General features: G+C 55.3%; 1 protein-coding gene across 13 annotated transcripts in view; it reads right to left on the bottom strand.

Moving 5' to 3' along the window:
• The window catches only part of LOC123575878, a 131712-nt gene that overhangs the window by 45001 nt on the left and 59293 nt on the right, over positions 1–27418 (bottom strand). For 2 of the 13 annotated variants that reach the window (XR_006701061.1, XM_045436785.1), the window contains exon 3: positions 2848–3038. The exons of 9 other annotated variants lie outside the window; for them this stretch is intronic. The gene's annotated coding sequence lies outside the window, so the exon portion shown is untranslated. Of the gene's footprint in view, positions 1–2847; positions 3039–7918; positions 8498–8907; positions 11662–27418 lie in introns of those variants that run through there. 2 more of the 13 variants (XR_006701060.1, XM_045436787.1) reach the window with 2 other exon arrangements.

The raw sequence follows: 27418 nt of genomic DNA, 5'->3' as shown, positions 1-27418 counted from the left end.
ATTTATGGTACACTGATCCCAACAGTTAATCTGCAATGTGCAAGAGAGGTTTTGCCTCCAGAAGTGTCTGCTTTTAAGCAGCCATTGGGCTTACGCTAAACCCAGTGGCTGGTACACTGTGGGCACCAGCAGAGAATGTCTCCTGAAGATGTGTTCGGAAGGGCAGCGGAGGGTGACGTGCTGGGGTAGGAGTGAGCTCGCTGCTTTGGGCCGCATTCCTTTTTCTTTTTCCTTTTCTTCTGCTGCAGCTGCTGCTTTTTCTCCCCCTCTAATCGCTAGAAAAGGCCTCCCTGGGCCTCACTGTCCACACTGGGCCCGGAGACCAACAGCACTTGGCTGCAGACCCTCGGGCCCACTGCATACCTGCTGGCTTAGAACCTGCGTCGAACGGGGTGAGGGAACTCCAGGGCGAACTTTACTAACATGAAGGTTCTGGCGACTTGAAGAGGGAGGGGAAAGGGGGATTCCTACAAGGCTACTTGTTTAAGAATATTAGTCTCAAGCACCAGTTAGGGGAAAAAATTAAGGGAAGGTACAGTTTGGAAATTCGGGTTTCTGCTAATTTCATAAAAGCAAATCATAGGCTAGAAAAGGCTCACCCATCGCTGGGAGCTCACTCTGTATTCATCATCATTACTCAGCCTACATGGGTTACTAAGATGATACTTCTTTTTTTATTATTATGCTTTTTTCTGGAGGGAAGAGTGACCAGAGATGTATACCTGTCAAACCCACTCCTTCCCCCCTCGGCTCCTCCCCAGTAGTGTTCCACGTCCTTCCGGATGTGGGCACGTGCAGCTGGGCTCCCAGCCAACCATCACCTGCTCAGGCTGCCCAGTGCCCGTCTCCGTCAATCTGCCGCTGTGCCTGCATCATTTCTGGTCTCCCTCGCCCTGCAGCTTGGCTGTGAATGTACTATGTCTTTTTCTTGCCCCTTCAGACCCCCTCTTCTCCCTTTGTTGCCCAGCTCCGGGACTGGGGAGATTGACACGTGGTAGGGACTTCACCAACGGTTCCCAGCTCTCCGGGTGGGGAGGTGAGCGAGGCTGGGACACTGTTTTGGGCTCACCTTCTGCCAGCTCCCTCCTCTAGTCCCCACAGGCCGGCCACCAGTCCAAGGGACTGCCACCAGTCCAGGGACTGCATCTCTCTGGTTCCCCCACCCCCTGCCCATTTCTGTGCACCACCACTTAAGCTAAACTCTCCTCAGTGACCCAACCTGAGTGTGCCATCTGTCCCCTCCTGGGCCCTGACCACTGACACACAGGTCTGCTACTCCCCGCACCTTACGTTCCTGAACATCCCCACAGCTTTGTAAAAGATAAACCCAGTGGTGGTTTCGTCCCCCTTTGGCCTCTCTCTATTGCATCTGATGGTTCCCCAAACACATCACATTCAGAATCTCTGAAATGACTCCTTTTTCTCCCCAAATCTGCTCCCCCACCCTCTTCCAGGGGCGTCACCACCTGCCCCACCCAGACTTCCACCCTGCCACCACCTCCCCTCCAGGGGGAGGGACGGCCTCCCAGATTGCACCCGCCCCATGCCCCAGCATACGGTTTGGTGCCTCACCACCTTTGCAGCCGGAGGACAGCCTGCATGCAGCCTCCCGTCACCTGTGGAAATCAACCCTCCAGCAGGACTCCAGTGCAATGCGCCTCGCCGCCCAGCCGCCGCACCCCTGCTGTTGTTCACGGCTCCCGTGGTGAGGATCTGTCCCAATCCCGGGCACCTTCTAGAGTTCAGATCTGGCTCAGGAAACCCTAAGGGGCTCTCTCTTTCTCTCATTTCCTACGGTCCCTTATTTTCTGTCCCATTTATCATTAAACAATCAGTCACGTCCTACTTCTGGCTGCCCTGATCTGCTACGAAAGACACACGTTTAACTCTTCACCTGCACCTACCTGCCCCAACCAGACCCAAGTGCTCCGGAGCTGTGACTACTTGCGTATCTCGACACCTCTGTCAGCATCTAGCAAAGTGTGATACAAATAGGAGGTGCCAGAAAAGCAGAATGCGACCCTCCAGTTTACGGCAGGGGACGTATGAATAAAAGAATAAACAGAAATAAAAGCTAAAGGCCATTTTGGGTTCTCCGAGTGCCCTGTGAACCAGAGAAGGTGCAGGGACGGTCACCCCAATCACTTGTGCTCCAAGCTGCCTAAAACGAGGTTCCCAATTTCTGGTTTCCAGAAATCGGTTTCTATGTAAGTCCGGTCTCATTACAACCAATGTGTCGCAAATTCTATTGTAATACGTATTATGGCTTACAGATGTTCTTCTCCAAAGATGCTGAAGTGTTGCTGCCTCCTGACCCTCACGTGAGACCCTCCTGTGCCTGCTAACCTCACCCCTGCTCAGGTACAAGCCACCACTCCTTACCGTGACCCCGTCTAATCCACTCTCCCTACAGCAGCAAGAGAATGACAAAATGAGCAAAGCCGATCATGTCATTCTCTGTCACCCTGACCTTCCAGTTCCCCAAGGCCATCCCTGCCTGCTGTCCCTGCTGCCCCTCCCTCGACCCCTGCTCAGCCCCCCTCCACCTGGCAGCCTCCTTAACCCACCCTTCGGGTTTGTGCCGAAATGTCACTTAACACCTGTTCACTCTCCCTCCTGCCCATCCGACATAACTCAGAGGCAGTGAGTCTGGTCTGATGCCCTCCGCGTCTGGTAGACCCTGTGCATAGTAGGCCATCAAGATGTCAGTTTCACTTTCTGCAAGAGAAAGCCGTAACAGAGCGGGATTCGAGTTGCTACTTATTCCAAAGAGTTACTCCCTGACGTGCCCCAAAGTGTCATTCTCGTCTCAGACTCATCAGGGCTATCATACCCAGAGAAACTCACTCTGTCCCTGCTGTGGAGTCCTTGGTTGGTGAGGAGGTGACAGGCCGAGTGAGGGTCCCCCGTGCCTGGGGCAGACGCATCTCAGTCTCTCCACTGGCCTCTTTGGACGGAGATAGCTAACTGCTGAGTGGTTTCGGAGAAGTTACTCAGATGTTGGCCCCTGGTTTCCCTCTTTGTTACTGTAGTAAAATCTACATAATGTGAAATTTACTGTTTTAGTCATTTTTAAGCGCATAGTTCTGTGGCATTAAGTACATTCACACTGCAGGGCCACCAGCACCTACCTCCAGAACGTTTTCACCTTCCCACAGTATAAAACTACCCATTCAGCTCGAACTTCCCCTGTGGTAGCCCCCGGAACCACACAGAGAGGGTCTGTTTCGGCGATCTTGGCCACTCTAGGGATCGAATATGAGAGGAATCATACAGCACCTGTCTTTCTGTGCCCGGCTTATGTCCCTTAGCACGTTACCCTCACCGTTCCCATGCGTTGCGGCCTGCATCCGATCTTCCTTCCTTTTTTAAGGCTGAACAGTAATGTTCCATTGCATGCACAGACCACATTTTGTTTTTTTGTCCATCTTTGCACCGTTTAGTCTTCCTTCCAGTAAATCACTGTAGTCACTTCCAGGAAATCCAGTATAATCACTTCCAACCCCCCAGAAACGATAAAAGCAAACAACCTTCCCCAGTCGACTGCAGCAGGTAGGTCCCACCGGTGCCCTGCCCACGGTCCCCTGGGACCTGCTGGGGCCACCCAGGGTTTCCTGCCCCAAGCTTGGAATCTTTCTGCCTGAAGCTGCAGAAGGAAGGCTGGAAGTGCTGGCACATGAAAGCCCCGGGAGCACCCTGCAGCCAGTGACCATGACTGGGGGCGAATGTCTCGCTCAGCTTCCTCACCCCTTGGTGGCTGCAGCCACCTACTCTGGAATGAATATGCCTGCTGTCCTGGCTCCCTCCCCTCCCCCGTCCCCCCTCTCCTCTCCCCTGCTGTCCTGGCTCCCTCCCCTCCCCTGTCCCCCCTCTCCTCTCCCCTGCTGTCCTGGCTCCCTCCCCTCCCCTGTCCCCCCTCTCCTCTCCCCTGCTGTCCTGGCTCCCTCCCCTCCCCTGTCCCCCCTCTCCTCTCCCCTGCTGTCCTGGCTCCCTTCCCTCCCCTGTCTCCCCTCCCCTCTCCCCTGCTGTCCTGGCTCCCTTCCCTCCCCTGTCCCCCCTCCCCTCTCCCCTGCTGTCCTGGCTCCCTTCCCTCCCCTGTCTCCCCTCCCCTCTCCCCTGCTGTCCTGGCTCCCTTCCCTCCCCTGTCTCCCCTCCCCTCTCCCCTGCTGTCCTGGCTCCCTCCCCTCCCGTCTCCCCTCCCCTCTCCCTTGCTATCCTTGGCTCCCTCCCCTCCCACATCTCCCCTCCCCTCTCCCCTGCTGTCCTGGCTCCCTTCCCTCCCCTGTCCCCCCTCTCCTCTCCCCTGCTGTCCTGGCTCCCTCCCCTCCCCTGTCCCCCCTCCCCTCTCCCCTGCTGTCCTGGCTCCCTCCCCTCCCCTGTCTCCCCTCCCCTCTCCCCTGCTGTCCTGGCTCCCTCCCCTCCCGTCTCCCCTCCCCTCTCCCTTGCTATCCTTGGCTCCCTCCCCTCCCACATCTCCCCTCCCCTCTCCCCTGCTGACCTGGCTCCCTTCCCTCCCCTGTCTCCCCTCCTCTCTCCCCTGCTGTCCTGGCTCCCTCCCCTCCCACATCTCCCCTCTCCTCTCCCCTGCTGTCCTGGCTCCCTTCCCTCCCCTGTCTCCCCTCCCCTCTCCCCTGCTGTCCTGGCTCCCTTCCCTCCCCTGTCCCCCCTCCCCTCTCCCCTGCTGTCCTGGCTCCCTTCCCTCCCCTGTCTCCCCTCCCCTCTCCCCTGCTGTCCTGGCTCCCTTCCCTCCCCTGTCTCCCCTCCCCTCTCCCCTGCTGTCCTGGCTCCCTCCCCTCCCGTCTCCCCTCCCCTCTCCCTTGCTATCCTTGGCTCCCTCCCCTCCCACATCTCCCCTCCCCTCTCCCCTGCTGTCCTGGCTCCCTTCCCTCCCTGTCCCCCCTCTCCTCTCCCCTGCTGTCCTGGCTCCCTCCCCTCCCCTGTCCCCCCTCCCCTCTCCCCTGCTGTCCTGGCTCCCTCCCCTCCCCTGTCTCCCCTCCCCTCTCCCCTGCTGTCCTGGCTCCCTCCCCTCCCGTCTCCCCTCCCCTCTCCCTTGCTATCCTTGGCTCCCTCCCCTCCCACATCTCCCCTCCCCTCTCCCCTGCTGACCTGGCTCCCTTCCCTCCCCTGTCTCCCCTCCTCTCTCCCCTGCTGTCCTGGCTCCCTTCCCTCCCCTGTCTCCCCTCCCCTCTCCCCTGCTGTCCTGGCTCCCTTCCCTCCCCTGTCCCCCCTCTCCTCTCCCCTGCTGTCCTGGCTCCCTTCCCTCCCCTGTCTCCCCTCCCCTCTCCCCTGCTGTCCTGGCTCCCTTCCCTCCCCTGTCCCCCCTCTCCTCTCCCCTGCTGTCCTGGCTCCCTTCCCTCCCCTGTCCCCCCTCTCCTCTCCCCTGCTGTCCTAGTTTCCTCCCCTCCCTTGTCTCCCCTCCCCTCTCCCCTGCTTTCCTGGCAGGGGACTCTTGCCAGAGGGAGGCTCCCTTCCCTCCCACATCTCCCCTGCCCTCTCCCCTGCTGTCCTAGTTTCCTCCCCTCCCCTGTCTCCCCTCCCCTCTCCCCTGCTTTCCTGGCTCCCTTCCCTCCCCCGTCCCCCCTCTCCTCTCCCCTGCTGTCCTGGCTCCCTTCCCTCCCCTGTCTCCCCTCCCCTCTCCCCTGCTGTCCTGGCTCCCTTCCCTCCCCTGTCCCCCCTCTCCTCTCCCCTGCTGTCCTGGCTCCCTTCCCTCCCCTGTCCCCCCTCTCCTCTCCCCTGCTGTCCTAGTTTCCTCCCCTCCCTTGTCTCCCCTCCCCTCTCCCCTGCTTTCCTGGCAGGGGACTCTGCCAGAGGGAGGCTCCCTTCCCTCCCACATCTCCCCTGCCCTCTCCCCTGCTGTCCTAGTTTCCTCCCCTCCCCTGTCTCCCCTCCCCTCTCCCCTGCTTTCCTGGCTCCCTTCCCTCCCACATCTCCCCTCCCCTCTCCCCTGCTGACCTGGCTCCCTTCCCTCCCCTGTCTCCCCTCCTCTCTCCCCTGCTGTCCTGGCTCCCTTCCCTCCCCTGTCCCCCCTCCCCTCTCCCCTGCTTTCCTGGCTCCCTTCCCTCCCACATCTACCCTCCCCTCTCCCCTGCTTTCCTGGCTCCCTCCCCTCCCACATCTCCCCTCCCCTCTCCCCTGCTTTCCTGGCTCCCTCCCCTCCCACATCTCCCCTCCCCTCTACCCTGCTGTCCTGGCTCCCTTCCCTCCCTATCTCCCCACCACTCTCCCCTGGCCATGGTTGCCTGGGCTTCCCTCCCAGAAACACTATTTGCACTCGAATCCTCTCTCAGTGAAGGCTTCTGGGGGAATCCAAACTAAGGCCTGCACCAAGTTCTCTCATGCACAGAGGTAATGACGAAGGAGGAGACAGACACGCGATATGTACTCTGCTGAGAGTCCCATTATTCACTCCTAGTGGCCTGATCTCCACCCTGCAGTCCAGGGAGACATGGGGAGGCTACCTCGGGGGGGGGGGGGGGGAGAGGGTCCTGCCCTGAATCAGCCTGGAAAGCCTTTTGGAAAATGAATGAGAAGGATCTTTTCTGACTGCTCCAGGCTCCCAACGGCAGCTGTCGGTTCTTGCTAAGACAGGCCAAGTCACCCTTCAGGATCACGGCTGGCCTCCTCCACCCAGGGCACCAGGTAGCGTCTCCCCAGACATGGTGATGCCACAGCTATTCCGAGGCCAGCACCTCAGAAAGAGACCTCAGGGCGGTCATGCCCTGTGCGAATCTCACTCCTGCAGACAAGCGCCCACTTACTTCTGGGGGCCCTGTCAGCCCCTCAGTGCCAATGCAACGGCGTCTCACGTCTCACCGTGTTTAGACAGCTAGGGTAGAGGCAGACCTGGGGGAGGTGTGTGTCTGGACCAAACACCCCGCGGGCACCCACCTCCCCACCACGGGAGCAGAGGACCGAGTGTTTCTTGGAGGCACCAAAGCTTCCTGGCTGCCATCCCAACGCTTTTCTGTCGCAAGGCTCGTTCTGCCGAGCTGACGCTTTCCCGCAAATTGCAGAAGATTCCATGACTTAGCTACACGGCTCTGGTAACATCAGAAAGGCGAGAGCCAGAGTGTGGGACGTTTACAGGAGCAGACGTCCTCCACACCATCTGCTGTCGCCGTGTCATCTAAGTGGACTTCATGTTGTTAATGAGGTCACAGGCCATGTTACCCTCCATCCCGACTCAGTGCCTGGTGATTGGAGGATGACTGCTTTTCACCAATTCAGCTGAAAATCTTCAGCAGGATCAGACCCACTGTGGTTGCAGGGCAGGGCTCGCAACCCTTGTTTGTTTGGAGAAAGAGCCACCGATTATAAAATGGAGCTTACTAAATTCCACAGGGCCAAATGCTTCTTCCTGTGCCCATAATACATCCCAACCTGCCCACCAAGGCCAGGAGCGATCCCCGTGTACTCCACAAATATTGACTGGCTGCCTCCTTCTCTCTGACCTGTTGTACGGGGGTCTGTGACAGCACAGAGAAGCCTGGGACAGAGAGGGGCCTGCCCCCCTGCCCGGGAGCCTCCAGTGTAGAGGCAGGTGGAGCAGGCACGTCCCAACCAGGAGCACCATCGGCCGCTATTCTGGGTGCCTCACGTCCATTAACCTTTCAGCCTTTCTGCAGCCCTTTGAGGAAGGCATTGTTATCTGCACATCGCACAGCGAGTCAAAAACAGAACCCCACTGCCTCGACTCGCCCAAGTCACCTGGCGATCCAACAGCAAGCCGGGATCCCACCCCGACCGCAGGCCCCAGCACCCACACTCTTAAGCACTCTGCGACACGAACTCCCCAGAAGCCCGAGGACGAGCTTTGCATTTTCCAGTCACTATGTCGGCCGTCTCCCTTTCTGAGCCTCAGAGCAGGGTTGTCTCCCTGTGACAGGGAATCCACGAGGAAAAACGAATGGCCGCTCACCTTTTTGAACATGCCAAGCTCTGCTGACCCCTTCACAGAGCAGTTCTGCATGAATAATGGCTGAAGTCAGGGTTCTGATGGAGAGAAACAAACCACGACATCTTATGAAATGTTAATCAGGGTGGCCAGGGCGCTCAGTTGTGACAGAGGTTTCCCCTGCCACAGAGGGCAGGCCCTGATGAGGCCTTGCCTCCTGCTTTCATGAGTCACCGGAACTGCCTTAGCCCCGTCTGCCCTGCCGAGTTACAGGTGCTTTAAGGTGTGGCAATCACAACAGAATATGGCTCATGTATAGAGAAACATCCATGCGTGTGTGTCCACTTGGACTGTTTTAACACAGAGTCCTCACGTCCCTCATCTTATGGCGGTTAAAAAAAGGGACATCTGTGCCGGTACTGTGCTGGGGACTTGGAAGGATATGATGGGCTCTGACTCGAGGCTCTCAGAGTCTGATGAGAAAGACCATGAAGAGTTCACTGCGAGGCACTATGATAATAGCAGCACTGGTTACACAGACGCTGCCATGAGTGGGGTGGGGCGACTTCCCAGAAGCGGAGACTTGGAGCCGGGTCTTGAACACTAAGACTCGTTTGTTCTTAAAAAAAAAAGAAAAAGTGGGGCGCCTGGGTGGCTCCGTCGGTTGAGCGTCCGACTTCAGCTCAGGTCATGATCCCACGGCTCGTGGGTTCGAGTCCCGCATCAGGCTCTGTGCTGGCAGCTCGGAGCCTGGAGCCCGCTTCGGATTCTGTCTCTCTCTCTCTCTGCCCCTCCCCTACTCGTGCTCTGTCTCTCTCTCAAAAATAAATGTAACATTAAAATTTTTTTTTAAAAAGTAAGCAAGGCAACGGTGTGATGAGGAAGGGGCATTTCCTGGTCAGAAATGTGGAGCCAGGGGCTTGGGGTGAGCAGTAGAGCCAGGACTTGGAGCCTTGCCCACCCTTGCCGGGCCTGGGACCCTGAGTCATTTATTACTTCACCTGTCTCCTCACCTGCTGAATGGGGACTGCACGCACCAGCTCGTGTGATCCTCATCACCAAGAGCTTAGCCCACTCAGCACCTGTTCCACCAACTGCTGATTAAAACGGTTCAAGGGCAGAGTCGACACTTGGCTTGTTTTCTACCAGGACGATGTCGCCTTGGTCTGAAGAAGTTTGGGAAGTGCCCTCAATCCAATGTCTCAGAGTTCTGCAGGGTCCTTGGCTCCTGGATTAGGCCTTGAAACATGAATAAAAGATGATCCTTTGGTTTTGATGCACAAAGGGCCCATGCTTCCTGACAGAGTAACGTACGAGAATACATAATAGCCAACATGCTACCATGAGAGGCAGAGGATACTCAGCAGCCTCCAGGAGGGCACAGGAGGGTAGATCTTCTTTTTGTTACCTTTAGGGGCCTGCCGTTTAAATGGTCATATCCTTTGCAGGAGGTACGATGGAGTGGAGTGGGGTGGGGCGCGTGGCTTGAAGGAAAAGGGAATTTCCCCCCAAACTGATGGTTCATTGTAGTGAACTGGAGAGAACCAAGAAGAGAAGCCATTTCAGAAAGCAATTCACAAATAAATTGCCAATCAGCACAGTTCCAAGTCCTCGGCAAATTCCCCTTCAAAACAGCAAAGGAACGGAGTAAGGGAAATTTATAACCTCTTTTCCTGGGCATACACCAGCCTGTATTTTTGACAAGCAGTAACGGGAAGCAGGTTTCCTGCATGCTTCTATTCTCCCTGCTGTTGGTTCCCTAACTTGCTTTCTGTTCCTCCCTGCTCTGGTAACATTCGATTTATTTTGTGATCCTGACATGTCTAGTGACCCAGACTTGCATGAGGCTTGCTTAGAATTTTAACTACAGCTCTCTTCTTGACTTCTCATGGCTCGGAAGGTTCTTCGGTTTTCCTGCCTCTTGGTCCTTGGCAAGAGAGAATCTGGAACCTGGCAATATGAGTGAGCTGCAATGTGGACTATGGCGGGACCAGGGACCAGCACCATCTTCAAGACAGGCTTTCACAAAACGAATTGGGGGAGAATAACAGGGAAGGCACAGGAGAAGAGAAATGGTTTCACAGGGACTGAATTCGAGGCTTCTAGAAGCTACCTACAGAAAATGGCGATGTAAGAGACACCAGCCTCTCTGTCCCCCAACAAAGATCACCGATTAGACTGCCACCCACAAAGAGGAGAGCTCTGGGGGAGCTCCAGAGTCCACCTAAGAAAGTTTAGGAACACAGTAGAACAAAAACCCGAGGAAACCTACACAAGAAGAGAAGGAAGCCAGCTTCGTTTTGCCTGCATCATCCTCAAGCCAGCATCATTCACCAAGAGGACAGAAGAGGGAGCAACTAGCTTTCCAGCTTTTGGGGGTGTATGAAGGTCCTGCTTTGGCTTCGCCCTAGAAGGTACCTGATAAAACAGAGCTTCTCAAAATTCAACGCTTTCAGGAATTACCTGCAGATTAGGATTCAGCAGGTCTGGGGTGGAGTCTCAAATTCTGTTTCTAGCAATCCCCCATGGACCACACTTTGCATGGCAAGATTCTTATCTAGAAATCAACCGTCTCATTTTTGGATGAAGACACTGAGGTCCAGAGTTGGGGGGGTAACTTGGGGAAGGGAGGTCAGAGCAAGAAATGAGTCTAGAATCTAGGCCTGTGATTCCTGGCCAGTGGTTCCCAAAGAAGCTTTCTCACCAGCTCTGCCCTGAAGTCATCAAGGCCTGCCAAGAATCTGAACTTGGGGTTCAATTCCCCAGATGATTCTAATGCTCAACCAGTTTTAGGGACCAAGAGATGAGCTGGCTCCTCAAACGGTCTTTCAGCTAGGGTAGTGCCCCCAAGGGAGAAAAGGATGGGGCCCAGGTTGCCCGTGGGGCCACCTGGTGGCAAGGGAGATAAGGGCACATCGTGGGAGGGTGAAGCCAGGGCCCCTTCCCAGAGTTAACGAGAGTTACAGGGGTGCCTGGGGACCCCATCCTTCATCTGTTTGAAGAGAACCAAAGCCACCCAAGATGAGGAAGGGTCACCGATGAGCAACCCTCACTGTGAGGAGGGTGATCTGGATGTTTCAGAATCTATCAGAAAGTTTAGCAACTGAAGCTGTGATCTCAGTGTGGAGGGAGGCATTCATTTCTAGAAAAAAAAATCCCTTTACAAAGCTTTTGAGAATCGAATGGAAAACATGTGATGTGGGACAGACTTTCTCTGAAACTGTGAGTGGCCTGCTGGATGGCTTCTGTGCCATGTGAGAGCGTGGCTATGCGGACGGTGCATTGGGGGCAGGGGGACAATTTCTAGGCTTTCCCACTGCCTGCAAGAAAGAGAGCAGGCAGGAGGAAGATTCCACCAAATGAGCCTCCAGGGACAAGGCGCTGTGGTGGGGGTACGACTGGCCTGGGTTCTGACCCTTGTTCCCCTGTGCCTGCCCCGCGGTTTGCAATTCCTCTCACTAAAGAGGGGACAGGGGCGTGCTTCTCTGCCCCTTGACTTGGGGTTGGCCGTGGAACTGAATGTGGCCAGGCGGCCAGGGGCCGGACGCATTTTCACTTGCTTCACTGCCCCTCTGCCATCGCCACGAGCAGACGGTGCCCGCCACCTCACCCGTCCGTGGGCCCCGAGGAACACGATTAACACAGCCCTAGCGGCCACCACCTGAAGCACAGGGGCCCCACCGAGCCAACCCCGGGTCGGCCAAACCCCGGCAGCCTTGCAGACGTGGGTACCACAGCATTGTTCCCGGAGCCCTGAGTTCTGGGGTGTTCCCGGACACAGCCATAGCTAACCCGCCCGGGAGGGGCGGGGCCAGGTGGTGAGCGCGCGTGCGCTCAGGGTGCCAAGTCAGCACGGGCTCGGGGCGACCGCTCCCTCCAGAAGACAAATTGCCGAGCTGCTAATCGAGAGGGCAGGACGACTTTTTAGGAGCTGGTCCTCACTGACTCTGATTTCATGATCCCTTCTGAATTTCAGACCTGTGCTCACATTCCTACACATGACGAAAAGAGAAAGCGGACTTTTAATCATGGTGGTTGGCCTGCAGAAAGGGACACGGTTGCCGATAATAAACATGCGGTCATAAACGCTTTACCACATCGCATGCCTTTTGCTCGGGTCTCCCGGTACTTCATAAACACTTCCTCATCCATCATGTGGAGGCCTGAGGCTTCTGCTCACTCCCATCGTGAAGAGAGGCAGCTAACACCTGGCCCGGGGGGTCTTTCCCAGGCTCCTGAGTTAATAGGATTCTCAGAGGGAAGAAGGACGCGGAATTACCGTGGCCTTGTTGCAGAAGCTAGGCACTGGCTGTAAATAATTTCCTATCAGTGCAACTGCCCGCCACATCAGTGCCTGACTTGGGTCTTAATCTGGTTCAGCTTCTGACTGTTGTTATCTTAGGGAAATCAACTTTTTGAGCCTTAACTTCCTCAACGTAAAACCTTAAGAGTTGCTGTCAGGGTTCTTGGTAATAACTACGTAAGAAAAATTCCTGGCCTTATGCTGACACGTGTAGGTACTCAAGGATACCTATTTGCTTTATCAGAGCACAGAGGAAGGAAGGTTGTCATGTGTGAACGTATAGGTTGTTAACTGCACAAAGACTCCTGGCCAAGGAGACAAACGGGGCCTCCTCTTTTGTCCAATCCTTGCCTCCTCTGTGGCTTAAAGCTACCCAGAAAGAAGGGTCCCTGTTTCTAATCTGGACACAAGGTATATGGCAGGCCTGAGGACCCAGCACACTGAAAGGTAAAGATACGTTTGTGTTGAAATTTCTCTGAAAGAAAGTGAAAATCAATCGCTTAACTGAGTAACTTACAAAGAATTACTCAGCTTTGATTTGATTCAGTATATCTAGGGAGAGGCCTTGGAATCTGTGCTTTCAGTCAACCTCCTGGGTGTGGGTCCATACCAAGGTTCGAGAACCACCAGGAGGCTTCTGGTCTCCTTGGCCTGGGCATGGGCTCCTGAGAGACAAGAGCAGGTCAAACAAACAGGAAATAGTCTACAGTAGTTCAAGTTTAAATCCCAGGGTTAAAAATCCAGAAATGCCCGCTGTGTCTTGTTAACAACAGCTTCAGTCAGCTGGGCCTCCCAGAGCGGTTGGGGCAGGGAGAGTCCGGGCACGGAAGGGGCGCGTGGCAGAGGGCACAGCTTGGGAGGTGGCCGGGTCTCTGACGCACACTAATGACAGGAAAGAGTTTGGCCACCGAAGGCAATTACAGAGGATGAGACACTGTGGAAGCCAGCGAGTCGGGGGAGTGCAGAGGGATCTTATTATCTCTCTGTCTTGCTTAATAGGAGTTAATAGTTGGAAGGGAATAAAAGAGTGGTGTGTGAAGTTTAGTGCCAATACAGTCTAATACACATGCGACGTTTCTATTTCAAAGAGGATAAAGGCCCAAATTTTATACTGAAAACAAATGTTAAAAATTAATTATAAAGAAGACACCAGAGGGCCTCAAGCATGTTCCCTGGGTGACTGATTAAATGCCTGCCTCATTTAGACTGGTATAAACCCAATCTCTTGGAAGAAGGCCAAAACTATTTGCCAACGTCCACAGAGACTCTCCAAGAAAATGATCCCGGTGCCAGGAAAGAGAAAAACATAGTCACCACTGCTGCCCGGAGCCAGCCACCGCCATGGGGTGGGATCCAGTCATGGGCGGGAAAGGGAATGCTCCTGCCAGAGCAGTGCAGGTGGAGAGCATCCTTCCCCACCTGCCACTGGTCACCGAGGACCCAAACGAATGACACTGCTCAAGCTGGTGATGAAGGTGTCCTGAAGAGGCCCGGGTCTCTGCAGGCTTGGAGGGGACGGGGGCCTTTTTGGTTCAGCCCCTGGATTTCGTTTGGTTCCAGAGAATATCTTCCCAATTCTCAGAACGTGCGAGCTCTAATTGAAAATTTAAGAGGTGGGACATAAGCCAACGACTGTGTTATCTTTTGAATTTTAAAACTGTATTTTAGTGGCAAGATAACATTTTCCCTGTTACAATACAACGGAAAGATCACCAAAAGTGCAGACCGTCTGCCTTCAACACTCCGCACATCCCTAAACCCTAATTTCTTTTTGCCTCAAAGGAAACCACTGTTATCAGTCTGGAGTGGGCCCTCTCTGAACACAAACACACCGAATAGCTTTGTGTAGTATTCTCCCACTGGTGACATCACACTGGGCGTATCTTTCCGCACCTCGCATTTTCCATTAAAAGACAGGTCTGGGAATTTGATTCGTGTTGGTACACATGCTAACCATGGCGTAATATTCTAGAATATGGATACAGGCACTCCATGGTCAACAGAAAAAAAGGTCTGTGTTTCTTAGGTTGGTATTTTGGGCCATTCACGGTACTTTCTACTTTATTCCTCATGGGTCCCCTCCCCTCCACGTCCAAGGAAACTAAACAAACAAGAGGACCCATTTGCAGTTTCCTACAAGGAAAGAGCCACGCTTCCATGAAGAGCTATCTGGGCCATCAGTTCTTCCCCATCTTTTAAGGGCAGGCATGGAACCTTCCTGTCTCCTTTCTATGCCCCACTTCCGCTGAACATTCAAGTAATTAATGGGCTGTTCTCACTGTCCCTTTTAGCAGCAAGCTCTTGTAGGATAAGAGTATGGTCCAGGGGTAGAGTAGGTGCTCGACAAACTGTTGTTGAATTAAAGAAAGGGAAAAAAAAAAAAAAAAAAAAAAAAAGGAACAGTGTCTTACCGATTGTCTATACTGCTAGGGGAGGAGGAGCAGAAGCTCAGCTAGAAGCTGGACTATGGATACATTTTCCTCCCTTCCACCCATCCAGCCTCCCTCTTTGGTGACAGCCATGAAAGGATGCTCCATGACCAGTGTGGAGCCCAATGTGGGGCTTGAACTCATGACCCGGAGATCAAGATCAAGACCTGAGCTGAAAGCAAGAGTCTGAGCCACCCAGGCACCCTGCGCCTTCAGACTTCTGACTGCACCGTGAAGCCAGGCTGGATTAATTAATGAGAAGCAGGAGACAGTGGCCTGGCATGTAAGCACTTGCCCCCTTCCCCCCCGCCCCCCGGTCACTGCAGACGGGTGGCGGAACGGACAATGGAGGCGCCTGTTGGCTGGGCTCCCCTCTCACGTCCCAAGGCCGCTCCAATTTCTGGGGTCCCCGCACGTCGGCAAGGGGTTTCCACTCTTCTTGGTGCCCTCATTTCATCCCCCTGTGACCTGACATTAGACAGCGCCTACTTTAGAGTTAAAGGAAGTGACGGCAAGAGAAGCCGGTGGTTTGCCCGAGAGGCCACTGTCGGTGCCTGCGGGACCCCAGTCGGGTGCTCACGTCTCTATGAGCTCCTCCAGCCGGAGGCAGCGAGGGCCAAACAGTCCTGGCCCAAGAGTTGCTAGAAAGAACTGATTCCACGATTCTCCTCAACTCCGTCTGCAGGAAGGGACGATACGCCCAGCACACATTCAAGTAAGCTGATGCCTGTTCGTCGTCGTCGTTTTTAAACCAGACTCCGTCATTCGCGAAAGACGGGCTCCTATCCGCCTTGAATTCTCTAGATTCTGAGATTTCGCAGCCTCCCTCGTGCACCCTCTTCTAGTTCCGCACAGGAGCTGGTGGCCCAGGGTCGGTCTGGCCGGCCCGCAGGCTCCTGCTGTGGCTCCCTCCCCCCGGCAGGGGCTTCTTCCTCAGCGAGCCCCTGGCAGCCCTGAGGCAGGCCATGGCACCCCCACACAGCGGGGCCCGAGACAGGGTGACCCCTCACAAGCCACACCGCGAGCGCCGATGGGTCGGCCGAAAAGGCGGGTCCGGCTAAGCCGTCTCCGAACTGTCGCCCCGGGTCTGCTCTGCTCGCCTCTTCCTCTTAGCTCCCTGTGCCTCCCGGAGCAGCCCCCCTCTCTCGGACAAGGGCGGCTGCCCCCCCCCCCCCCGGGTGTCCGCCAACCCTTCCGGGCCTCGGCAGGCAGACCGCGTGTGCGAGCTCCACTTCTCCACCGTCCACATTCGCTTGGGCAACAGCCTTCTAAATGCCTTCCGGTGGGTCAACATCCTCACAACCATCTTTCCGGCTGGCTGCCTCCTGTTTTCTACAATTCCATTCATGTCCTCTGTGTCAGGGACTCTGTCCCCGCCGCCCACACATCCCCTGGTGTCCCTCCTCGGCTCCTTTGCCTTCTCTTACTGCCTCCTCCACGCGCGGGCTCAGTCTCGGGCCTCTGTGCTCCTCTTGTCCGAGCAGACAGGCACCCGGGACCAGGTGCCCACGACCCGTCGGGGCGGCTGCCCGCTGCGATGCGGACTGTGACGACCTGGTCCCGGAGCCGGCAGAGCCCCTTGGCAGCTCTTAACACACCACCAGTTTTCAGGGACACACCCAGCGTATTCGGGCAAACGGGCACCTGAGAGCCAGCTTGGGAGTCACCGGGCAGGGACCGGCAGGGCGAAAGGGCCAACGCAAAACCAAACAGGAGCTTCCCACGGTGTTCCGGCTGCTGGAACTGGTGAATAGAGAAGGCAGGTCTGGAGAGGGAGGCCCGGTTCATCGCTTTTGTCTCTTAAGCCCCAGCCAACGAGCAATGCGTAAGAAGAAAGGTTAAACCTGTGAATTTAACTTTTAGAAGTCAGAGGACTATAACTACCTTCCTGTTTTAATGGTTAGAAGATGAACCAGAATCTAGGAGAGAGTCTGAAAGTCAACAGCCCTTGGTGCTGCCTTCCAAAGAAAGGGCTAAAGAAAAAAGTATTTTTTATAAAAACAGAATTACAGTTCTCCAAAATAGGGTTAACTTCTAACTCTTCTAATCTTTGTCTCAAGCATACAGAACTGCACAGAAGTTACTTGGATCCTGCTGTGGAGAAGACGGTCAACCGTTTCCAAGTCTGTTTGGGGCTTCTCAGGTTGCTGCCGCATTAGCCCCGACGTCACGTGCAGGGCGCGAGGAAAAGTCCGCCCTCGCCTTTCCTTTTATCCTTCTCTGAGGGGACTAAGACGTCCCGTGCCCCCCAGAGGAGGCGAGGGCGACAGCCCCTCCATCGTTATCACTCCAAAGGACTGCATGTCAGGCGTGGCTTTCTCTGTCAGTTAAGAACTCGGGTTCTTCCCACAGGGAGATAAGGCTACTCCAAACGTGTTCCAGGACACGAGTTGGCAGCGCTCGCTCCTGCCCGGGGTGAGTGGGGTCTAGTGGGAAGCAGCCCCTTCAGTCCCAGCAAATGGCCGTCCTTCAAACATGTCAGTCAAATAGGGTGATAACTGGTTCCAGGTAAGTTGACGCTCTCCACTTCCACCCCCCCCCCCCCCACCGGCCACCCGTCCTTGGTATTCTTCTTTTCTTCCAGCCATTCATTCCACACTGCCCTTCCGCCAAAGGGCTCGCGTTTCCACTCTGGTGCTTCTTGGGAAGGTGTCCCCCTGTTCTAAATCAGCATCCTGTGACGCTGTGGCAGAGGGCTGCCCGTGTGGCACATCACTGCCAGGAAAGTCCGAATCGTGAGCGAGCACAGCCCGACGGCGGGCACGCACTGATCTCCTTCAATCCGCACACGTCGACCGGGCTGCATGGGGGCCACCGCTGTATTCACGAAGGCCCTTCCGTGTTGTCCCAGCTTCCCCACCCGTTACATGTGACGCGTGTGCCTCACAGGGCTATCTGCGCTCCTGGTTCGTGGGGCACGTAACTTAACCTGTGCGCTTTCCCCCAAAAGCGTGGGCCCGGTTCACACACACTCTCCCTCAACTTCCTTTGTGTTTCTAAATTAGAAAACCTGAAGGTCACTTTTCTCGGATATGTAACACTCATGGTCAATGTAAAAGGAGAAGGCAATTAACTGCCTGGGTAAATTGCAGCGTGGTGGCTAAAAACACCACACTGGAAACAGTGGTTAAAAGAGAAAATCCGTTCCACAAAGGCCATCCCTCCTCGCCTAGGACCAAAATGAAGAGTGCAGTTCCTGAGGCTCCCGTCAAGTGAGCAAGCTGGAGGGTCGGTTTGCTCCCCCTCGGTCCCTACAGGAACGTGCTGTTTTTATGAGGCTGGGGACACTGGCTGTTTGATGAGGCCAATTGGTGGCGAGCTTCTCTGCTTTTCTTCCTCCTCCTTTTTTGATACCTTCTCTCAAGTTTTCTAATAAAACAAGCTGCATTTCTGAACTTCCAGTGGGGCCATGATGGCCTCACATATAATGGGCACTGTAGGCACCAACTAAACACGCCACATTCTGTTAGCGAGTCTGGTAATTACAAAGGAACAGACCTGTGCACAAACAAAAAGACGGAGGCAAGGCTCCAACTAGTCGTTCAAATCGTAAGAGTTTCCTTCCAGGTTTGATCAAAATTGTGCCTCAAAATTTGCCGTCTCCCGCTTCTGCAGAAGCAAAAGTGAAAACACATTTTGACTTGCACACTTCTTTCTAAGAGTCACACTGTGACCCACAGGGCTAAAGGGACATGCTTAACCATGTTTGACTGAATCTCCAGACCACAGTCTGATTGCTGCGTCGCTGGCTCAGAGCCCCAGAGTTCCCATAGCCACGGGAGGTCAACCATCTCCCCGTGACTGACTTTCCCAAAACCCGATCCAAAGCGTCACTTGGTTCTCTGCAGGGGCCGCACCTCAGGACAGAGAACAGCACGCGAGCACGGCTGCACCCGGTACCTCACGGGAAGGCATCGGCGGGTCCTGTCCCCTTAGCTCAGTAGCTACGGCTTCGGTAATAGAAGTGGGGCCCGCGGGGCCGAAGGTGCGTGGGGTTTCTGTCCTGCTCCCGCCAGCACCCCCTTCCCAGGCCTCCAGATGGCCACAAGGGTGTTCACGTGGCTGTGACCGCACGTTCTCAGCGGCCTCTGGGGAAGGGCCAGCCGGTGGCTCAGAATCCCCTTTCACTAAGGCCCTTGAAGAACTGGTGACGGGTTCTACAGACGTGGACACACAGACAGCAGGCCCGGCCAGCAGCTTTCCCTGACCCCTCTGGGGGGCCTCCAGAGCCCTCTCGGGATCCCCATCAGGCCACTCGTTTCCATTACCCCCTAAACACACCTCCCACCCGATGTCTCGGCATTCTCCCCTCCCCCAGGTGACAACCCCCTTCTCATTCCAATCTCACCGCTGAGTCCTGTATTTCCTAAATCAGCTCGCGCATCACGGAAAGACCTCAAAAAGCAGCAGGCCCTGCAAACATCCTGGGCTTTTGCTGTGGTGATGCTTCCCTCCCCCCCCACCCATAGTCCCCAGTCCCCTCCCAGCTCCTCCCGGGGCACAGAGAACTCCAACTCCGAAAACAAGGAGGGGGTGGCAGGAGGGGGTGCTGCCTGGTGCCAGGAACTGGAAGGCGCCGCGTGGGTCTAATAACGATAATCAGCACCGCCAGCAGGCTGGTGCCACGAGCCCAACCTCTCCCAGTCGTCCTCAAGTCGCAACTCCTCTCGGCCATCTCACAGGCACTTTTCGAATCTCTCCAGCCTCTCCAGGCAGGGCCACATCCTCCTGCTGATTCCCTATGCTGTGATGAGTGCCACCGAGTGACAAACAGCCACTGGACTCAGGTCTCAGAGTCTGGGGCAGAAGCAGCCCTCCCCCCCTCCCTCCCCCCCCCCCCCCCCCGCGCTGGATCCTGCAGGTGGGGGGGGGCGGTGAGGGTGAGGGGGGTGGCTGGCCAACAGACCCTCTGGGATGGGGAGGAGCCCAGCCCAGCCCAGCGGGGGGCGTGCAGGGGGAGGGGAGCCGGGCTGGCCTGCCTGCGCTGGGAGGCGCATGGGAGGTGGTGGGGCCGAGGGAGGGGGGTGATCGCACCCACCCACGAGCCCCTGCTTCCCACGAGGTGTGAGCAAATGAGGAGCCGGGAGTGGAGCTTTGCAGCCCGCTGCTCTCAAAGGCTGGCAAGCCCGCTCCCTCCATGACTCATCTACTTTCACTCTCAGGACTTCTTACTGCCTTTTATCTGCCACAAATGTTCCCGTCAGGGAGCTGGTAGGTGTTAGATGTTCAAGCAGACTCAGGGGTGTGAGCACACACACACCGTCTTTTGAAAAGCACATTTGTCTCTCTTAAAAACAAACAAAACAACACACCTGCCTGCCTGAAGCACTTCTCTGGGAACGGCCGGCCTGCCTCTGACTTCCCAGCTCTCAGTTTGCTGGCTCTAAGCGCACGAGGACCGTGTGCGGGAAGGGAAGGCGCCCCTGGGACCTGGGCCGGCGTCCCACGGGAGCGCCTGCTGGAGGCAGGAGGGAAGTGAGCCGTGCAGGCAGCAGCAGGCCAGGGCAGCAGGCCACCCCGCAGCATGGGCGTCAGGGACGCACCTGCCACAGGGCCAAGGTGGGGAGGCAGGAGGTTGGCAACCAGCACTCTCTTCAGAAACGGCAAAGCGAGAGGGACAGAATGCAAGCGGAAGTCAAACCTGATTAGCAAACAGCACCCTTTTCTCTAACTTTCCCTCCGCAGCTGCTAACATAAGGTTGTTTCCGAAACCTCCAAGTCCCATCTAAAATACTCTGCGAAGCCATCTACCTTCCCACAGAGAGGGAGGGATCCAACCCCTAAGGACAGCCTCAACTCCACTCCACAGATGCCCAGGGAAGAAAGCAGTGGCATCCCCGATCAAGCTGCTGGCTCCGGGAGCGGGCAGGCAGGTAGGTATATGAAAGGGCAGAGGCAGGTGACCGATGTGGAGCGGGGCCCAGAAAAGGCTGTGGAGCACAGAGGTAGGCCGTGCTCCACGCAGCAGAGTGGGGAGAGCTGGTGGTTGTGGGGGGGAGGGGGAGGCCTCGAAGGGCAGAGCAGTGGGGACACAGGATGGGGGCAGGCAGTGGTGGATGCCATCCAGACATCCGGGGCGACCACTGGAGGCCCGCGGGCAGGCCTGGGCAGATGCGTGAGGCTAGGAAGGGAGCTGGTGGCCACCATGTGGAGGGGCTCACATGCTTCCCTAAAACCCCGTTTGGAGAAGGTCATCAGGTGCTTCCTGTAGGGAAGTGACTGGCTCTGGTGCAGGGGGGTGGCTGGGGGGTGGTCAGGGGACGAGCAGGGTGAGAGCAGTGAGGTGGAAGGGAACGGCCAGAGCAGGCAAACATTCTGAAGGCAGAAATCACAAGACTCCACCAAACGAAGGAGGCACAAAGGTGTGTCTGCCAGCAAGAGGTCAAGGCGAGGTGGCTGGAATCCAAGGTACCATGGATTGGGTGGGGAGGGGGGCAGGGGTCGAACCAGGGCAAGAGCCACACAGAAGAACGAGAAGCGCCTTGATGCAGAACTGGGTCTTCCCGTTTCCGGGCCCCCAGGAGCAGGCAGCGGTCCCTTCCCAGTGCCCCGCACACGTCAGCACCGAGGTGAGGGTCAAGAAAGGGTAAGGGAGAGGCGGACATCCAGCCCTGGCAAACATCGCCACCTCATCCAGCACTGTGGGCGGAAAAGTACAGGCCTCAAATGAGCCTGAAACAAGAAGCCGTGTGGGGCTGCAAAGGACACGGAGGCACAAGAGACGGTCGCAAAAGCCAAAGAGAGCCGAGCGCCCTGTCAGCCTGACTCCGAAGGCTGGCATTTTGCCACTGCAGGTGGGGGGACAGCTCCGGGGTCCAGCAGGGCCGGGCCTCTGGTCAGCCTCAGCAGAAAAGCCGTGAGCTGCTCTGTTTCCGGAAAGACCGGGGCGGGTGAAGGGAATGGGGTCTGTCTCCAGGAAGTACCAAGCACTTCCCAGGCCTCATTTTTAGATTAATGTGCGGATGCTATTACTGGCCCTGGATTCCCAGCAGGCCGGCACTGGAGATGCACAAGCATGCTCGCCGTCTGTTCTGTCACTTCAGCCACAAAACTTTCACCCTTGCTACCCCTCACAGATGGGCCTCGCTCCTCCATTTTATTTTATTTCAGAAAAAAAGATTTTTGATTAAAGAATTTTAATTTCAAAATTTATTTTTTTGGTTTTCCTCCCAAGTACAATGAACATACGTGGCTACGTTAGTTTCAGGCTGTAGAAACATTTCTCTGGATATGTCTCCTGAGGCAAAGGAAACAAAAGCAAAATTAAACTATCGGGACTACACCAAAATAAAGTAAAAAGCTTCTGCACGGCGAAGGAGACCATCGTGAAACAAAAAGGCAACTCAATGAATGGGAGAAGATATTTGCAAGTGACAAATCCGATAAAGGGTTGGTATCCAAAATATATAAAGAGCTTATACAGCTCAACACACACAAAGATAATCCAATTAAAAATGGGCAGAGAACCTGAATAGACATTTTTCCAAAGAAGACATCCAGATGGCCAACTCACTCCTCCGTTTTAAAGCCGAGGCTCCAAGAGGCATCCTGCATGGGCCCCCTGGGCCTTGAGGCCTGTCCCCTCTCTCCCTGCCCTTCACAAGGCCCCGGAACCCCCACGATGTACCCTGGGGCACACACCTTCTCGAAGGAGTCCCACCGCCATGGCACTAGGTGATCCCACAACACAAGATGGCGAGACCTTTCACCTCACATTACAAATTGCACTTGAAAAGGAGGAAAATACAAGAAATGTTCCAAACATACTCTTCCTGGCCGCTGCTGAGCTTCGTGCTGACTCGTCCTGCTTGTCCTCTTTTCCACAGAGGGAAGGGGGAAGGTGAGGAAAGACCACAATTTCGCTTCATCAAGAGGCTTGGTTTTCTGACATAAACACATCCTTACTTTCCAGTGGAAACTTTAGCCCATGTCATCAACTCCACAACTGCAGGGCGTTCTGTCTCAGGTTACTGCAATTAGGTAGATACTGCTTGTTTTAAGAAATGAAATGAGGGGCGCCTGGGTGGTGCAGTCGGTTAAGCGTCCGACTTCAGCCAGGTCAAGATCTCGTGGTCCGGGAGTTCGAGCCCCGCGTCAGGCTCTGGGCTGATGGCTCAGAGCCTGGAGCCTGTTTCCGATTCTGTGTCTCCCTCTCTCTCTGCCCCTCCCCCGTTCATGCTCTGTCTGTCTGTGTCCCAAAAATAAATAAACGTTGAAAAAAAAAATTTTTTTTAAAAAGAAACGTTAAAAAAAAAAAAAAAAAAGAAATGAAATGAATAGCAAAGAGTGCAGAGACTCTATCCCTAAAGTTACAGTTTCTGGAATACTGGGGTCTCAGAACCATCCAGCGGTTTCAGAAAAAACAGCCCACACGTGGTATGGGGGTGCTGGAAACTTCTGTCAAAGGTCTATCCACTTAGCTGAATTTGGTGACCCCTCCAGACTTTCCTCCGCGTGCTTCCTTTACCAAAAATGTTACTTTTTTGCTTTTTGAGGGAAGAAGTCTAGCTGCTTACAAAACAAAATGCAAAAGCAAACGACACTTACAAAGCGCTCATCAGGCAATGAACAAGTGTCTCCCACACCAAGGATCTCAACGTCCTGCTTGTTTTATCTTGTCGGTGTTGTAAGTGGTGACAACTTGCACTCTAATCAACTACGTCTCCTACGGTCTCTGGAATTCGATGGGAAGGGGTGTGAGGCAGCGAGTGAGTGACGCGTGTCCTCCAACGTATCCTCCTGGAGTCTTCCGCACACGCCTTAACTTTTTGAATCAACAACGAACAGCTAAGTGAATGGCCAAGTTACTTTACTGTAGTTTTAGCAGGACCCGCTGTGCGTTCCCTTCTTGCATTAAGGAAAATCTTCTCCAGCTGGGGTTGGAGGCAGTGGCCAGGAGGATTTGGAAGGGACTGGTCGGGAAACGTGGCAGATTCAGAACACTTGAACCAACGCTCCTTAGGGTGCCCTTGGCAGACATTAATAATCAACCACAACTCTCGCTGAGTGTCGATTAGGCCTCAGATTTCACCTCCGATGCCAGATCAACCGGCATCGGCCACCCTAAGTGTTATGCAGAGAAGGGTCTGTTTGCCTTTTCTGTGTTGGGCCCAGATTTTTAAAAGAAACACTTCACTAAAAATTAAAAAAGAGAATAGAATGCAGGGTTATTTCTCTGGCTTAATGTCAACTCTCTTATTTTCAAACCCCTTCTTCCTCCCTGTTTGGTTTGGCAAGTATTCTGCCTCATCCTCTTTAAACAGAACTATGTCTGATAATCCAGTTGGCCTGCCTTGGGTTGCTCTTTGCTCCTGCCTGGTGCCTGGAACTCTCCTCCAAATGGTTCTCACCACCTTGCACACCTGCCAGACCCCTGACATCAGGGAGCTGGATGTTACGGTGAGAAACACTGGGGGCGCCCCGGTGGCTCAGTCCGTTAAGCGTCAGACTCTGGGTGTCGGCTCAGATCGTGACCTCACGGTCGTGAGATCGAGCCCCAGGTCGGGCTCTGAGCTGACAGCACAGAACCTGCTTGGGATTCTTTCTCTGTCTCCCACTCGTGCTCGTTCTCTCTCTCAAGATAAACACACATTAAAAAAAAGGGAGAGAAGAGAAACACTGGGTCATTTTCCTCCACCTACAAATGTTCCAGTGTGCCTTGGGAGCTTTCCTTATAGTGTACCCCAAGCTTGATCCTCACCAGAGAGGAGCCAGTGGCTCCCACAGGACCCCTGGGCCATCACCATGCCGAAAGCACCCCCCCGCCCGCTGCCAACTATCTACCTTTCTCTGAGGGAGGGGCGGCCTCACCAAGCAATTGAGAGTGATCTTAGAGGGACCCGAAGGCTCCCGTGTCTGCGGTGGATGCAGATGTGGGGGCTGCCGTGAGACCCCTCAGGGGTGTGCTCAGTCAATATGAAGGACAGAAAATAAGACCTGGTCCCTGCCCTCAGGAGGCTTCTGATCTCACGGGGTAGGTGCCACCCACGCGGCAGGAAGACCAGGTGAAATCTCGAACACCGCCACTCTGTGTTGCCGGCGGAAACATCACGTTCCCCTCTCCTGCGGGAAAGCGGGACAGCTGGAAAGCAGAAGGTGTGAGGCTTCTCTGGTGTCTGGAGAAAGAGGTTTTTGACCCCAACAGGGGAAAAGCCAGACTGGGGAGAGCAGTGGGTCCTTCAAAGACTTGAACAGGCCCAGTGGAGCCTGGGGGAAGGGGTTCTGTGGTTGGAGAGGACGTGGGCTCTGCTCCCCCACACTCACGGAGGAGCCTGGGAGTTGGAGACTGAATTCTGGGGGCTACTGCCCCGGGGCTGCAGGGCAAGCTCTCTTGGCTGTGACTTACCAGCGTGTATGGTTTTGCTCACATAAAAAATACTGATTGCGTTGAATTAAAATATTCTTACAAGTCCTGATACTAAAGTCTGGGGTTGGGGGCCAAGGCTATCACCGAGAGGACCTAGCATGGATTCCATCCATTATCCCTGTCACGACCCCATATGGAGGCATCACTGTCCGTGCTTATAGATAAGGACCAGATAAGAAAGCGGGCTCAGAAAAGTGGAAAACCTTGCCCACTGGCCCGCAGTCACCTGGAGTCAGGCCTCACACTTTCCACCTCACAGGTCCCCTCCTAGCTTCTGAATGGCCCCCAAGTTGGATGTGCATAGCAGGATCTTCAGGAAAATGTTCTTACTTAGGAGAACATCTGCCCAGCTGTGGAAGGAGTCTGTGGTTCACAGCAGTGTCTGGGATCAGGTCCCCCGGACTCACTCTTGACCTTGTCACCTATTCACTGTGATAAGAAGCCTCTCACAGCACGTCTCTCATCAGTTAATCAGGAAAGGAAAACCCCCCTCCAGAGTGGCTGTGACAAGGGAGAGCCCCAGGCCTCCCCACTCCAGAGCAAGGTCAGTGCTCATAAACAAAAAGCGGCTGGAATTAGGAGTATTTGTATCTATGTGATTAAAATCAGGGCGGGTCACCACACCGGCTTTAGTTCATCTAAGATGTGGATTGTAAGTGGAGTTGCATTTATGTTTCATTTCCGAAAGGTGTGCCCCCTTGTTGAGGCAGCTGTCCTGGGCTGCACATGCCTGAAGCACCCTGGGAAGGAAGGAAGGTGAGCCAAGGCCTGCGCTGCCTGAAGGTCCCCCAAGGAGGCCTGGATCCCCCCCAGCACATCTGCTGTTCCGGCCCAAACGACCCGGAAGGGGGGAATACACTGGCCACCTAAGAGCCAAGTCACCCTTACAAGGGGAGGGCTGGAAGGTGACGGTCAATGAGGTTGGTAGGAGTCCAACCTAGAAGTCCAACCTAGAAGGTAGAAGTCCAACCTAGAAGGACCTTCGTACAGCAACAGGCCGTGAGCTGGTGGCCCGGTCCTGCAGGGGGAATGAGGACGAGGCCAGCTCCGTGTAAGTGACCGGGTGTTCCTTGGGGGGGAGTGCAAGTTCTCACCACAAGAATGGGGTGCAAACAGTGAAAGACAGGAAGAGTGTGCCCTTGGGTTCGGGGAGGCGTCTCCAGAGGCTGGCCATCTCTGCAGATGGGGGAGAAAGTGAGTCAGACATCCTCCACCTCTCGGAGTGCAGGAGCTGGGACAGGGGCTCAGGAGGGGGTGCCTGTAGGGACAGGACTCTGGTGAACACTTCTCCTTCTTCCTGTTATGAGTCGCTGTGCTGTTGACCCGGGTTTAAATGTGGCAGGCTAACTTCCACTGCGCTCGGGGAATGGGGTCAGAGTGGAAGGAGAGACAGACTCCCCAGGCGGCCCCCGGGGCCACACAGTGACAGCAACCTCGGTGCCAGGGGAGGCTGGTAGTCACGGCCCCGCAGACGGATGAGCTGGGGACAGTTAGGGACCCTTGGGCAGGCAGCAGTCAGGGCAGAGACTCAGCACCAGGCCCAGGATGGGTATGCAAATATGCCCCCAGTGGCACAGAGACTCCCAACTGGGGAAGCTGGTCAAGTGGGCCCGGGTGGGTGGTATTAGAGGAAATGAGGTCCTGGTTTTCCCCCCGGGCCGGTGGGGTGGGCGGAGCCCCTGGGCAGGGAGAATACACTTCCTGGCCCCTGGCCCGGCTTCCTGGCCTGCCCAGCAGGCCAGACACAAGAACGATGGCTCGAGGGCTGGCAGGGAGGAGGGGCAAGGGTGTGGAACTCACCCCACACAGGGAATGCTCCCTGGGCCCCAGGCCCCCTGAGCCACAAATATGCACGTTTTGGCCTGTGAGTATTTCATCACAGACAAAACTCATTTGGATAAACAGAGGTCTCCAATTTCCCCCTCTGTGGGTGTTCTGCGGTCACCATTTCCTCTGCTACCCTTGGGGGGATTAGGAGCCCGCTGACACGTTAACCCCCAGGGCTCCCATCCGGGGAACTCAGAGCCAAATCCAGGGGAAGGTATGGCTGTGTCACCTTCCTGTGCAAGCTTCTCTCCAGCTTCTGCCCCTCCTGCTGCCTTCACTCCAGGAGGACACTTCTGGGACCTGTGCTGGGGACCTAACACACTCTGCTTCCTCCACCCTCCACACAGCCTGGCACCCCCCCAAACCTGAAGGCTTCCCCTGCTTCTCCTAATCCCCAGCACAAGGCAGAGCCCAATAAACCATCTTAGATGTGTTAGCAAGGAGACCAGGTTGCGTTTCCCTGGTTCCTTTGAAACTCAGAAAACACAGTCTTTCTCCTTCAAAAAAAATCTAATTTCATTTAGGATAATGATTCTCTTTGCTTCCCTGTAAAAGTTAAGATCCAGACAAGTCTATAAGATACCCTACAGTTCCAAAAC

This window comes from Leopardus geoffroyi, chromosome C2, assembly GCF_018350155.1.
Source record: "Leopardus geoffroyi isolate Oge1 chromosome C2, O.geoffroyi_Oge1_pat1.0, whole genome shotgun sequence".
Lineage (NCBI taxonomy): Eukaryota > Metazoa > Chordata > Mammalia > Carnivora > Felidae > Leopardus > Leopardus geoffroyi.
Note: the sequence above shows the minus strand (reverse complement) of the source record. Positions and strands in the feature narration are given on the sequence as shown.